The sequence below is a fragment of the Gossypium hirsutum genome, chromosome A10, assembly GCF_007990345.1.
Source record: "Gossypium hirsutum isolate 1008001.06 chromosome A10, Gossypium_hirsutum_v2.1, whole genome shotgun sequence".
Lineage (NCBI taxonomy): Eukaryota > Viridiplantae > Streptophyta > Magnoliopsida > Malvales > Malvaceae > Gossypium > Gossypium hirsutum.
Window position 1 is genome coordinate 113,359,963 of NC_053433.1, and position 13,286 is coordinate 113,373,248.

The 13,286-nt window shown below is 36.6% G+C and overlaps 1 pseudogene; it reads right to left on the bottom strand.

Annotated features, from left to right (window-relative positions):
• Positions 1-441: 441 nt before the first annotated feature.
• Positions 442-5,661, bottom strand: LOC107895858 (nucleolar GTP-binding protein 1-like; annotated as a pseudogene).
• Between the last annotated feature and the right edge of the window lie 7,625 nt (positions 5,662-13,286).

Consider the following 13,286-nt stretch of genomic DNA (forward strand, 5'->3'; position numbering starts at 1 on the left):
AATAGCCAACTGTTCTTTTCTATGGAGATCACTGGAAAAAGTTTGGAATATATTTGGAGAACAAACCTGTTGGTGAATTGGAAATGGGAAAACTGTGCGATTTTGTACAGATGAGTGGGTGTTGGACCTGGGGAGACTTAAGGACCATTTAATAATTTCGCATACCGACTTTTGAGGATGTTAGTTTGGCTGATATGGTAGATGATAATGACAATAGGAGGTGGAGTGTTTTTGCTCATTTGTTGGACTCTTCTGCTTTACTGCACTTCGCAATTACGTCTCCACAATGCAACGAATCGGGAGAGGATTTTGTGTGTGGATAGGTTCAAACCAGAAACCTTTCACTGTTACTAACGCTTATAAAATGATTGCACAAGCCAATTTTGATATGAATTCTTGGGAGAGAATTTGGAAATTACAAATTCCTCAACGTGTCAGATGGTTCCTTTGGTTAACTATGAGGAATCGACTCTTAACTAATCAGGAACGTAGGAGACGCCATCTTTCCCCGGAGCTTTGTGCCATATTTGTGGAGCGGACCAAGAGACCATCCTTCATGCTTGACGCTACTGTTATATTGCAAAGTCTGTCTGATCAAGACTTGTTTCCGTTGAAGGTAAACAAAGTTTCATTTCCTTGGATTTGGCTAAAAGGTGGATGGATGGAACTGATAATAGGTATGGTTGGAGTGTAGAATCTATTTCATGGCATTTTCATTTTCCAATTATTTGCTGGTATATATGGAAAACGCCTAGGAAGTTTATCTTTGCAGATCAGTCTTACAGTATACAGGAGTTAATTAAGCAAAGTTGGTGTTTGACCAAACATGCCGCTCATATTTCACTTTTGGCATCGATTAGAGGAATGATTCAAATGATCAGAAGAGTTGGATCTTCCCCCCATCTGGTTGGATAAAGATTAACTCGGATGGAGCGGTAGCTTCGAATTTTTCTTGGGCGGGCTGCTGCTGGTGTTCTAAGGGATGAATCTGGCAATTGGATCGTTGGTTATTACAGATATGGGAGCTGGTTCAGCCTTACAAGCAGAAGTTCTAGTAGTTTGGGAGGGTTTGAATATTGCATGGCAAAGAGGTTACAGAAAGGTGATGGTGGAGAGTGATAATGATGTGATGGTTCAGCTGATGTCTGGAAATTCGATGGAGCGATGTTCACCAAGTCTGGTACGGAATATTCAGGAGTTTTTGTCGGCGTAGTTGGGAAGTTGAGGTTGTAAAGATTTCCCTTGAGGCGAATAAAGCTGCTGATTTCATGTCTAAAGTTGGTACAACTCATGCTGCAGAAGTTAGATGCTTTGAGAACCCAATCCCAAGCTGCTGGAAGATAATTTGATCAATTAAACATAAAAAAGCAAAACCAAGTAAAAAATAAATTCATGCATTCAAGTCCTAATCATACCTCATGTTCATCCACATTCAAACTATTCAAACTATCCTTAAAAATTCATATAATAACCCAAGATAAAGTTAAACAGAACTAAGAATAATGCATGCCACACCGTCTTAGCGTTTATGCGTCTTTCCGATGGAACCTTTACCATAGAACAGGTGCTTTGGTTTCAATGTAGGAATAATCCTATCAGACTCTCCACAACAAGATGAGTTCTTATTCCTCTTCTTAACAGATTCCTTTGCCAATTTAATGGCCTTCACCTTTTGTGCAGAATCCTTCAAGCTCTCTCCCGCTGCTACTTCACTGGCTGATCGTGACCTTGACCGAGATGTAGACCTCACACGGAGCTTTTTGCTTACTTGTTCGCCATCTATATCCATAGCACCCTAGCGCTCCCTTTTCTGACTCCTTGACTTGCTACTAGCAGGTTAATTGCAAGAGGGGGATCAAGCCCCAAACAAGATAACTGATTGCTCATCCTCTCTGTTGTGAACTTTCTGTGTCAAACTTTCTTGGTATAAAGGGCCGACTTTCTCCAGTGCTTTTCTTCAGCCTATGCTGTTGAATAAGCAAGCTTTTCTTTTTCCTGATCTCAGCTAGTGGTTATTGCTCTTCCGGGGATAATTCTTGACCATCCATCTCAAAGTCATCACCTTCCTCCTCTAGACTCTCTTCACGTTCCAACTCTTCAAGCCTTAACAAAATATCAGGGTCAATAAAGTTGTACAAATTGTGGCCATCAACAATTTTAGTCATTATATCCTCTTTCCATTCATTATTTGCCAAGATATAGTTCTTACTTAAACTAGCAGAACACACACCAGCGCCACCATTTTCATCCTCCAAATCCTTTTCAATTTTCTCTGCAACTTGCTTATGTTAAGTTTTAATCAAATGAACAACACCTAAAAAAATTTGTGTTTGAAAGCGCAAAACAGAAGCAAAAACGAATGAACAATTGAGAGAACAAATTGGTAACTCTCCTTACTTCAATAAGAAAAATAATACACGAACTTAAGTAGCTAAATTTCATTGGGAGAAAATAAAACTTGCTTGTGCAAGTAACTAAGCTGTTAAATCAGCATAATGAGTGCCCAAAAGCTACCATATAAGCTAAGTATCTAACTAATCCTTAGCAAATACAAAAGTTACATTCAAAACAACAACAAAAAAAAAGGTTAACTATCACATGAACTAATTAACCGAATTACATAGTGGACAAAAGCTTGCTGTTGCTTCTTTGCTTGGTCACTTGCATGCTCGTGCATGGTTGCATGCATGCTGCTGTAGTTGCCACCTTTGAACAGCTTAGCTTTAGCTTCCAAAACTGCTTGAGGTATGCAAAGAGGTCGTTTCTTCTGATCACGTGGTTTCCGCAATACAACATGAAACCTATTAAGGTAGTAGTTCATCTTTATTTTATTTCATCTTCAACTCAACCCTTTGATTTAATAACCCTTCGCAGGCTGCATTCTTCACACCAATCACTCCATCCTCAATCAAAGTGCTCATAATCAATAACACCACTTCATCTCCTTGACCAATCAAAGTCTTCATGGCTTCAGCTTTTATCCCCATGACCAATTTCTTGTCTTCCTCATATATGCCATCCAATGGCTGCAAATTAGTCTTATTGCAAACAATGATCAAGGGTTTATGATGGGCGTCGGAACTACCAAAAATAATTTTTACAATTAAAATAACTCTAAATAGTAGTAAAGAGTATAATTATTGTGTTGGATGTAATAATTGAGTTAGGGTGGAGGGGAACTGGCTCGATTATTATTGAAAGTGGATCACTGGAGGTATATAATTGGTTATTGAATAAAGACAGGAGACCTTAGTTGCAACAAGTTACATTTGCAGATTTGGAAAGGAGACTAGCCTGTGTGGATGAGGCAACAATTTCAAAAGCAGAGCCCAATGGCAATGAAATGGCAGATACATTAACAGCAACATGAATGAAAAGGCCTGGTATGATTAAGGCATGGTGGTGATTTTGGAGTGATGTTGTTATGTTCGTTCAAGTGTGTCAGGTATGCTGTTATGGGGTTTTATGGGGGTTTTTTGTGTTGGTTTTGTATTTTGCTTAGGGAGCTATTTAACAGAAGGGATTTTGGTGCTCTTGTGGGTGATTGTTTGCGGTTATCAGTTTGAGTTTAATTTTTGTACTTGGGTGTGGATCATTTTAGTTGGAGGTATGATTGCATTTGGTAGTATGTTAGCATTATTGCAAATGTTGAAAATTGTAAAATCTTGATTGAGCAAAAAAAGAAAAAGTAGTAAGGTCGAGTCCAAAGGAATTAAATATTATGATCAACTTCCATGTTTTTCTTATGAACAAAATTTTGGTTGAGTCGAAAATCGTGACAATAGTCATGTCCATGACTCCAAATAGATTTGCTGAAAAATAAATTAAATAAATTAAGGCAATAGGAAATTTCTAGAAATTTAATAATCGAGAGAGCAGAAATAAGCAATTAAAGAAATCAAAAATTAAATTAAATTATAAATTAAATTTGAATTTTGTGAACAAAAATAATAAGCCTTAGCCCTAGACTCGGTGAGTCCGATTTCTGAATCGATCCTCGAAAATAAGTTTTCTCCTCCAAACAATAAGCTGGTTATAGCAACTAATAACATCCTAACCACCAATTCTTCCTCTCATAGTTGATTTCGATACGCTCTGCAAACCAACCCTTACCGATTACTTAATCACGATAAATGCATTCGCGATTCAAGACTTCGATAGTCTTGCATTCTGACGAACTCAACTCAGATTAGCGGCCTCAACCGCATGGGATGTTTAAATTCGATCACTATCTCCGTTTATTTGTTTATGAAAATCCAAATACAGCACGACTGACTCGTATTTCTAACTGTACGCCAAAACGACTCCAACCCAACGCGCTTTTTGAATAGAAATCAAGTTAACTTTAAGGGATGAATTTGTCAATCCTGATATTTCGAAGAAATTGTGAATACCGATTTAAAAGATTTTTAGTGCGCATTCGTTTCTCACAGTTCCTGACCAGAAAGAATACCAACCTAAAACTAATTTGAATTTAGTGAAGCATGAATTTAATAATGCTTTGATTGATTATGAAATTGGATTTGGATGGAAATAGTGATAGATGAAAGGGGGAGGGCTTAGGAAATAATTAAGCAAAAAATTGAAATAGAAACAAAGTTGGCAGGATGCATCCATATATTTCATGCAAAATAAGAAAGAAAATAAATTGATTTTTATTCAATTGTAAACGTGTGTCTTTTCAAGTCTACCATACCTCATATTTATATATAAATCATATACTAAAATTAGACTAATCCTACTTACTCACTAATTACATGAAATAAAATATCAGGTTTTCTTTTCTAAATTTAGCTTTTATAAGGTCAAAAATCTGATTAGCTCTTAAATATCCTCAAATTTTTTATTTGACCCCTATTCTATTGTTCATGCTCCAATTGAATCATTTTCTATTTGTTTTTGCATTAAAGCATCCGAATTTCGTTCCTAGCAAGATTTAAACATAAAATTCACCAATTGGCAGGAATTAATTCAAGAACAAGTTGACTTGAGCACGTAATATATGCAAAATAAACATGCTATCGATTTATTCATAAATTAAGATTTAATGTTGTGAAAAAGAGCTGCATGTTGGGCAATGTTGTACCCACATGACCCAGATACATCCAGAAAGAACAACACTGCAGCTCGTAGGTGAGCCAATGCTGTAATGCTGCACCTCTTGTTTCGATCTTTGAAAGGCCTGTCCAAAATTCCAGGGGTATCAATTACTTGATATCCAAGGTGCTTATAATCCGTATGACCCACAAAGAGTGACTTGGTAGTGAAAGCATAAGGCTGAACATCCACATTAGCCCTAGTGATTTTGTTCATAAATGAACTCTTACCAACAATAGGGTACCCACAAATCAAGATGATTCAAGTATTTGGATCAATAGATGGCAACCTAGTAATATGTTGCCTAATCTGCTCAAGGTAGGCCAAACTAGGGCCAATCCTCTTTATCACAGTACACATACGACCAAGTGCAGCAACCTTGAGTGACTTTCACCGATATAACGAGTCACCATACTTTAACAGCTTGACATAATCTTTAGTAATCTTGCTAATGAGATTCTGAGCAGTATTTATCTGGCGGAGAGCAAGCTTGTAGTGATCCTTGTTATAAAGGACATGAAGAAGATCGCCATAAAATGGATGGATATCATCAAGGTGAGGTTTGAATTAACTGAAAATTTTCCTTGAGGGTTTTGTGTTTTTTAATAGCTGACTAGTTTTAATTGTATCATACTTGTTGGATAAATGGCAGTAGCAAAGAAAGCAAAAACGATTGAAAGAAAAACAAAAGAAAAGAACTCAGCAAGAAAAATTGTAACTGAGAAGTCATCATAATTTTCATTCAAACTTTGAATATATGATGGTTACAAAAGTATTTGACAGCTACCTACTAATTTAACTGCTCTTACTTACCAATATAGCAACTTGTATACAAAAGAAAGCTGGCATACCAGCTATTACATCAGTCAATCTTTCCTACTAACTTAGCTAACTCATTACAAAGATTTAGACTAAGTTCCATAGGAACAAATATTCAAAAAGTAATTTTATAACTGAACCAACTCCATTTCTTTGCTACAAAACAGTATAGCAACTCAAATTGTACAATTTGCTGCTGTTGGTCTTTTGGCCAATTTGTTGCTGTTGGTTCTTTGTTGCAATGCAGGCCACGGCTTCAACACTCCTCCTTGGTCTGTATGCAACAAACACCAATCCTTTCCTTCAAAGCATTAAATCGGTTGGCTCCCAATGGTTTAGTTAAAATGTCAGCTAGCTGAATTTCTGAGCTGCAATGAATTAAGCTAACCTCCCTAGATTGCTCAGCTTCTCTAACAAAATGAAATTTGATTTTGAAGTGCTTAGTCTTACCATGGAAGACTGGATTCTTGGCTATGGCCACAGCTGATTGATTATCCACTCTAATCTCAGTAGGCTGAACTTGACTTTCATTCAAATCATCCAAGATCTTCCTAAGCCAAATGGCTTGGTTCACAGCTGCTGCAGCTGAGATATATTCAGCCTCTGCTGTAGATTGTGCAACAGTTTGTTGCTTCTTCGAACTCCAGCTGAAAACACTCGAGCCTAAGGTGAAAAAATAACCTGAAGTGCTCCTCATGTCATCAACTGACCCTGCCCAATCGCTATCAGAATAGCCTACGAGTTTCAGCTCCCTTGCCCTCCAAAACTTCACACCAGTATCAATGGTTCCTTTGACATACCTTAACACTCTTTTTGCTGCCTTCAGATGTGCCACATTACTGCAGTGCATAAACCTCGAAAGTAGACTAACAGCATAGACAATGTCTGGTCTAGTTGCTGTTAAATAAAGCAAACAACCAATTAAGCTTCTATATGTCTTCTCATCTACTCGATCATGTTCACTGGCACTTGACAATTTTTCTCCCAATGCAACTGGTGTAGTGACTGATTTGCATTTCAACATGCAAAATTTTTCAAGCACCTTGGAAGCAAATGTTTGCTGACTTATGAAAATGCCATCACTTCCTTGTTTTATCTCCATGCCAAGAAAGTAGGTCATAAGACCAAGGTCAGTCATCTCAAAGACATGTTGCATCTGTTTCTTGAAGTCTTCAATAAGTTCATCTTTGCAGCCAATAACCAACAGATCATCAACATACAAGGAAACAATTAACAAGGTTTCCTCCTGATCCTTCTTAACATAGAGTGTAGGCTCACTGATACTCTTTGTGAACCCGAGCCTTGCTAAGTAGCCATCAATCCTCTCATACCAGGCCCTTGGAGCCTGTTTTAGACCGTACAATGCCTTTTTCAGCTTGTAGACCTTCTGTTCTTCACCAGTGACCATAAAACCCTCAGGTTGCTCAATGAATATTTCTTCATTAAGAAAGCCATTTAGAAAGGCTGACTTAACATCCAGATGATGCACCTTCCAATGCTTTTGAGCTGCCAAAGCTAGCAGCAATCTGATAGTATCCAACCTTGCAACAGGTGCAAAGGTTTCAGAAAAATCAACCCCTTGCTGCTGACTATAACCTTTAACAACCAGTCTGGCCTTATGTCTATTAAGAGAGCCATCTGCATTGTTCTTAATTCTATAGACCCACTTTACACCTATAATTTTTCTGTTTTCAGGTCTGTTTACAAGCTCCCATGTATCATTTTTCTGAATCATTTTAAATTCAGCTTCCATAGCATCCTGCCAGCATTTTTCTTTTGCAGCTTCTTCAAAACATGAAGGCTCTACTATAGTTACTGTACATCTCTCATAGATGTCAGTTAATGTCCTGGTGCCTCGAACAGGTTGATCATCATAGCCATTTTCAATTACTTCTTCATTTTCAGCTTGCTGCAGATCAACATCAATCACTTCTTCATCTGGCAAATTTGCTTCAATTCCATCCCATTTCCAGCTACTTGCTTCACTGAATTTCACATCTCTGCTCACTACAACCTTCTTGGTCAGTGGATCAAAGACTCTGTATCCTTTCTTCACATTGCTGTAGCCAACAAACACCCCAGGCATGGACCTCTTGTCCAACTTGGTTCTTCTCTCCTCAGGTACCAACACATAACATAGACAACCAAATACCTTCAAATGAGAGACAGATGGTTTCTGTGCAAACCAGGCTTCAAAGGGAGTTTTTCCTTTGACTGCATTAGTTGGCAACCTATTCAACAGGTAAATAGCTGTATTCACAGCTTCAACCCAAAAAACATTAGGCATATTAGCCTCAAATAACAAACACCTAGCCATATCAAGGACTGTTCTGTTTTTCCTTTCACAAACACCATTTTGCTGTGGTGTGTACACAGTAGTCAATTGGTGTTGAATTCCAGCATCATCACACAATTTTTGAAACTTCTGAGATACATACTCAGAACCATTGTCAGACCTCAAACATTTTAGTTTGCAATTTGCTTGGTTTTCAACCAAGGCTTTAAATTTGCAGAAAGAGTCATAAACATCTGACTTATGCTTCAAAAAATTTACCCAACAGAACCTTGAATAATCATCAATGAAGAGTACAAAGTACCTGCTGCCATTTAAGGAGGTAGTCTTCATTGGTCCACAGATGTCTGTATGAATAAGCTGAAGCTTCCCTTGTGCTCTCCATGCCTTGTTGACTGGAAAGGGTAATCTGGTTTGTTTGCCAAGCTGACAGACCTCACATACAGCATCCTTTGGCTCAATTTTGGACATATCACTGACCAAATCCATTTTGTGCAGCATGCTCAGTGAATTGTAGTTCACATGCCCCATCCTCCTGTGCCACAAGTCTGTCTCATCAGACTGAGATGCGTATGCCTTGGCTTGCAGTTGATTCACATCCACAATGAAGGTTCTGTCTTGCATAGCCACTGTAGTCAACACTTCACCAGCAGCATTTTTGATCAAACAGTTTTTGCCTTCAAAAATCAGAGAGTAACCCTTCTCCAATAGCTGGCCAACACTTAGCAAATTTTGGTCAATGTCAGGTACATAGAGAACCTCAGAAATGGTTTTAATACCTGACTTGGTGTTTATCAAGGCCTTGCCTTTCCCTTTTGCCTCCAGCAGCTCACCATTGCCAATTCTAACTTTGGACTTGAAAGTGGTGTCAAGCTCCTTAAATATACTCTTCTCAGAAGCCATATGGTGGGTACATCCACTGTCAATCAACCATATTTTACTAACTTTGCTCGAGCTTGCAAAGCATGATGCTGAAAAAACATGCTCTTCAGGTGATTCAACCTCTTCTGCAGCTTGAGCTTGGTTTTGAAATTGTGGTTGTGGTTTTGGCTTGCTCTTACAGACCTTTTCGATGTGGCCAAATTGCTTGCAGGCTCTACATTGAATGTCTGGTCTGTACCAGCAGTATTTCTCGAGATGAGTAGTCTTCTTGCAATGGACACAAGGTGGGAACTTCCTTTTGACAGGTTCTTTCTTCTTCTTCTCAGTCCAGGGCTTCTTGCCTTTGGCATTTAAGTTTGCACTTGAGCTTTCTCTGCTTCTAGCCTGAAAAGCTCCTTTATAGTGGTCCTCCTGCCTATTTGCCCTTCTCTGCTCTTGAGCATAGAGAGCATTTATAAGCTCTGTCAAAGGGATTGTTGACAAGTCCCTTGAATCTTCCAGAGAAGAAATTTTTGCTTCATACTTCTCTGGCAAGGTTGTTATGACCTTCTCAACCACTCTTTGGTCACTGAATTCTTCCCCAAGCAGCCTTATGTTGTTGACAGTAGCCATGATTCTGTCAGCATACTGCTTGATGGTTTCTGAGTCCTTCATTTTGAGATTTTCAAAATCTCTTCTCATGTTGATCAGCTGCTGTTGCCTGGTCTTGTCAGACCCCTGAAACTCCTCCTTGAGTTTGTCCCAGGCCTGCTTTGGAGTGTCACAAGCCATTATTCTTGTGAAAATAACATCAGAAACTCCACTTTGAAGGCACGACATAGCCTTATACTTCTTGGCACAGTCTTCATTGTGCTGCCTAATCTGGGCTATAGTCGGGTTGGCTCTTAGTGGTGGTGGCTCAGTGTCATTGAGAACAACATTCCACAGGTCGTGTGCCTGCAGGTATGTTCTCATTTTCACTGCCCAGATGTTGTAATTTTCTCCAGCAAAGACAGGTGGAGGAGGTGGTGTAAAACTCATTTTTTAGCAAGCAAAACAACCTCTTCTTCTTTTGTTTCAAACACAATTTGCTTAGTGACAGTGTACAACCAAGGCCCTCAAAGACTGAAAGCTCTTGATACCATTTGTTGGATAAATGGCAGTAGCAAAGAAAGCAAAAACGATTGAAAGAAAAACAAAAGAAAAGAACTCAGCAAGAAAAATTGTAACTGAGAAGTCATCATAATTTTCATTCAAACTTTGAATATATGATGGTTACAAAAGTATTTGACAGCTACCTACTAATTTAACTGCTCTTACTTACCAATATAGCAACTTGTATACAAAAGAAAGCTGGCATACCAGCTATTACATCAGTCAATCTTTCCTACTAACTTAGCTAACTCATTACAAAGATTTAGACTAAGTTCCATAGGAACAAATATTCAAAAAGTAATTTTATAACTGAACCAACTCCATTTCTTTGCTACAAAACAGTATAGCAACTCAAATTGTACAATTTGCTGCTGTTGGTCTTTTGACCAATTTGTTGCTGTTGGTTCTTTGTTGCAATGCAGGCCACGGCTTCAACAATACTAGACTAGAATTAACTCCCCAACTTCATTTGGGTTTTTTTATAATTTTTTTATTTCCAATTAGTTAATAATAAATTGAAAGGTAGAAACTGGTGAAAATACTGTCAATGAATATGAGAAAAAAGTGAATATTATACATGTATATTTGTGTGTGTGTGTGTCCGCGCGCGTGTGTATGAATTCATAGGCCAATTAGCAAATCCAACCCTCAAAGCCATTGCATAACTCAAGTCTTATAAGCAAAATCCTTCGTGAAGTGCTATTAAGGGTAAGGTTTGAAAATTTGGATGGGTTAGTAAAAATATTAGATTAGAAAAATAGGTTTAAGTATAAAAAGTTAGAGTATTTAAAATATGGGTTGGGTTCAAAATTTTGATTCGATTTTAAAATTTATAAGATATTACATTATATATAATATATGATAGTATAATGTAAACATTAGAAAAATGTTAAGTTATTTATATATAAAATTTTAATACATCGAAAAATATATAAAAGTATTAAATTAAAAATTAAAATAGATATTTTTTTTAAAAAAATATAGGTGGATTTAAAATGGACATGAATTAGCCATTTACAAATATGGGTAGATTTAGACAACATTTTAATCGACCCATATTTTTAGTCAAGCCGGGATTGAAAAAGGATAAAATAATATTTTAAAATAATATAAAAATATTATAATACTAGATAATATAGATTTCATTCCGAAATTTTTTTAAAATCCTTGAAAAATTACAAAACTCTCTCAAACAATGCCTATGAAATGAGTGCAATAATACAGGAAAGATCACCAAGAAGTACCACAACAAATCTGCACAAAACACTTCCAAAAGAGAAATTATTTTATGGATCATTCCCATCACATCATCTATAGTCTATTTTTTAACTTGAACCCAAAACCCAAAACCTCAAACTTGAACTTCAAATCTTAAATTCCAAACCCTAAACTAAAGTTTTGAGTTTTAGATTTGAATTTGGATTCAAGGTTCGAGTTTGAGGTTTGGGTTTGAAGTTAGAGGTTTGAGATTCGGTGTTTAGGATTTGAGTTTAGATTTAGGTTCAAGGTTTGGGGTTCAGAGTAAAAAGAAAATACTAAAAATATGTATCAATGACATGAAAATATTGTTAAAATGTCATTAAATAATTGGAAAGAAATCATAGATATTGTGGTAGGAAGAATCTATAAAATAATTTCTCCTTCCAAAAAATGTATCTTCACCATGCAATTTGCTACCTATTTATAGGCTCAATATTGCAACTTATCCGAATAATACAAGTAGAGATAAAAACATCCTTAAGCAATTATCAACTTTCGATTTTAACAATTGATTTTAAAATTCTTAAACTATTGCACATTTAACGCTCAAAAAATAAAATAAAAATTTAAATATAATATAAAAAATAATTTATCAAAATTTTTATACACTTTAAAGTTTGATAAATTTAAAACACTATAAACAACATAATAATTATACATAAATAATCTCCAAAACTTATCCCAAAATAAATTATGATTAATCAAGAAACATCAACATATAAATCACCAAGAAAAGAGGCTAAAGGATAAATGTAAGCCTTATTGGATAAGGCATGTCGATATCAATCTTCCTTAAGCCATCAATTCTGATCTCCAAGGTTTGAGACAACATAAAATACATCCTAGGATCCATTTGTTTATGGTAAAAACAGATGTGAAGGCCTAAGTAAAAAATGTGAACATCAAAAAATACTTATGTTGCCCCAAAAATCTATCTGGACGGGAGTTTAAACATGTTTAAATACGCTATTTAAACAGGGTGTTTGAACAAGAATTGAAACATCAGCATTGAACAGTCTTGATCGATCCTAACAATCTTCTCTTTTGACTTTTTGACAAAACGTAAGCAAATGGTACACTCCCCTATCACCATGACACAAACCCACATGAGATACCAAATATAAATTGAATAAGTAACTCAAGAAAGATGTTATATACATCATCAGAAAAATAGCAGTATAAAGGTAGAAACATAGCAGTAAAATCATAAAACCAATAATCTCCCCCTAAACTTCAGCATGAAACAGAAAAATAATAGCAACAACCTATATAACTAGCAATAAATAGCATCAGCAGGCAGGGATAGACCATTAGCAATAGATAGCACAAACTCCCCCTTACACCAGTACCATAGCAACCAAATCCATTCGCTCATCAGCACCATCCACCATTTCACACAGGAGCATAAATAAATATCTCCAAAGTAGCAAGAACAAGAAAACTTCATAACAGTATTCAAAAATAGCTCAACTCCTCCCTCTAAAAACAACAACCATCAACCAAAAAAATAATAGCCCATCAAACATCAACAACCAAAAAAGTAACAACACATCAAACTCAAACTCCACTTATCAAAAACACACCATACTCCCCCTTGTCAGGGTGTCTTCTCAATGATACGTATCAACACAACAAGCTGGAGTCCTTCTCAACAATGCTCTTTTCTCAAAATGTTATTTCATCTGTTCGATCTTCTATTCAAGCGCCTATTCGAACAGGTATCTCATTAGGTTCATCTCCAGGTTTGTTTCACCTAATGCTTCATCAGCTTGTTGTGTTAAGGAGTCTATCAAACGATCAA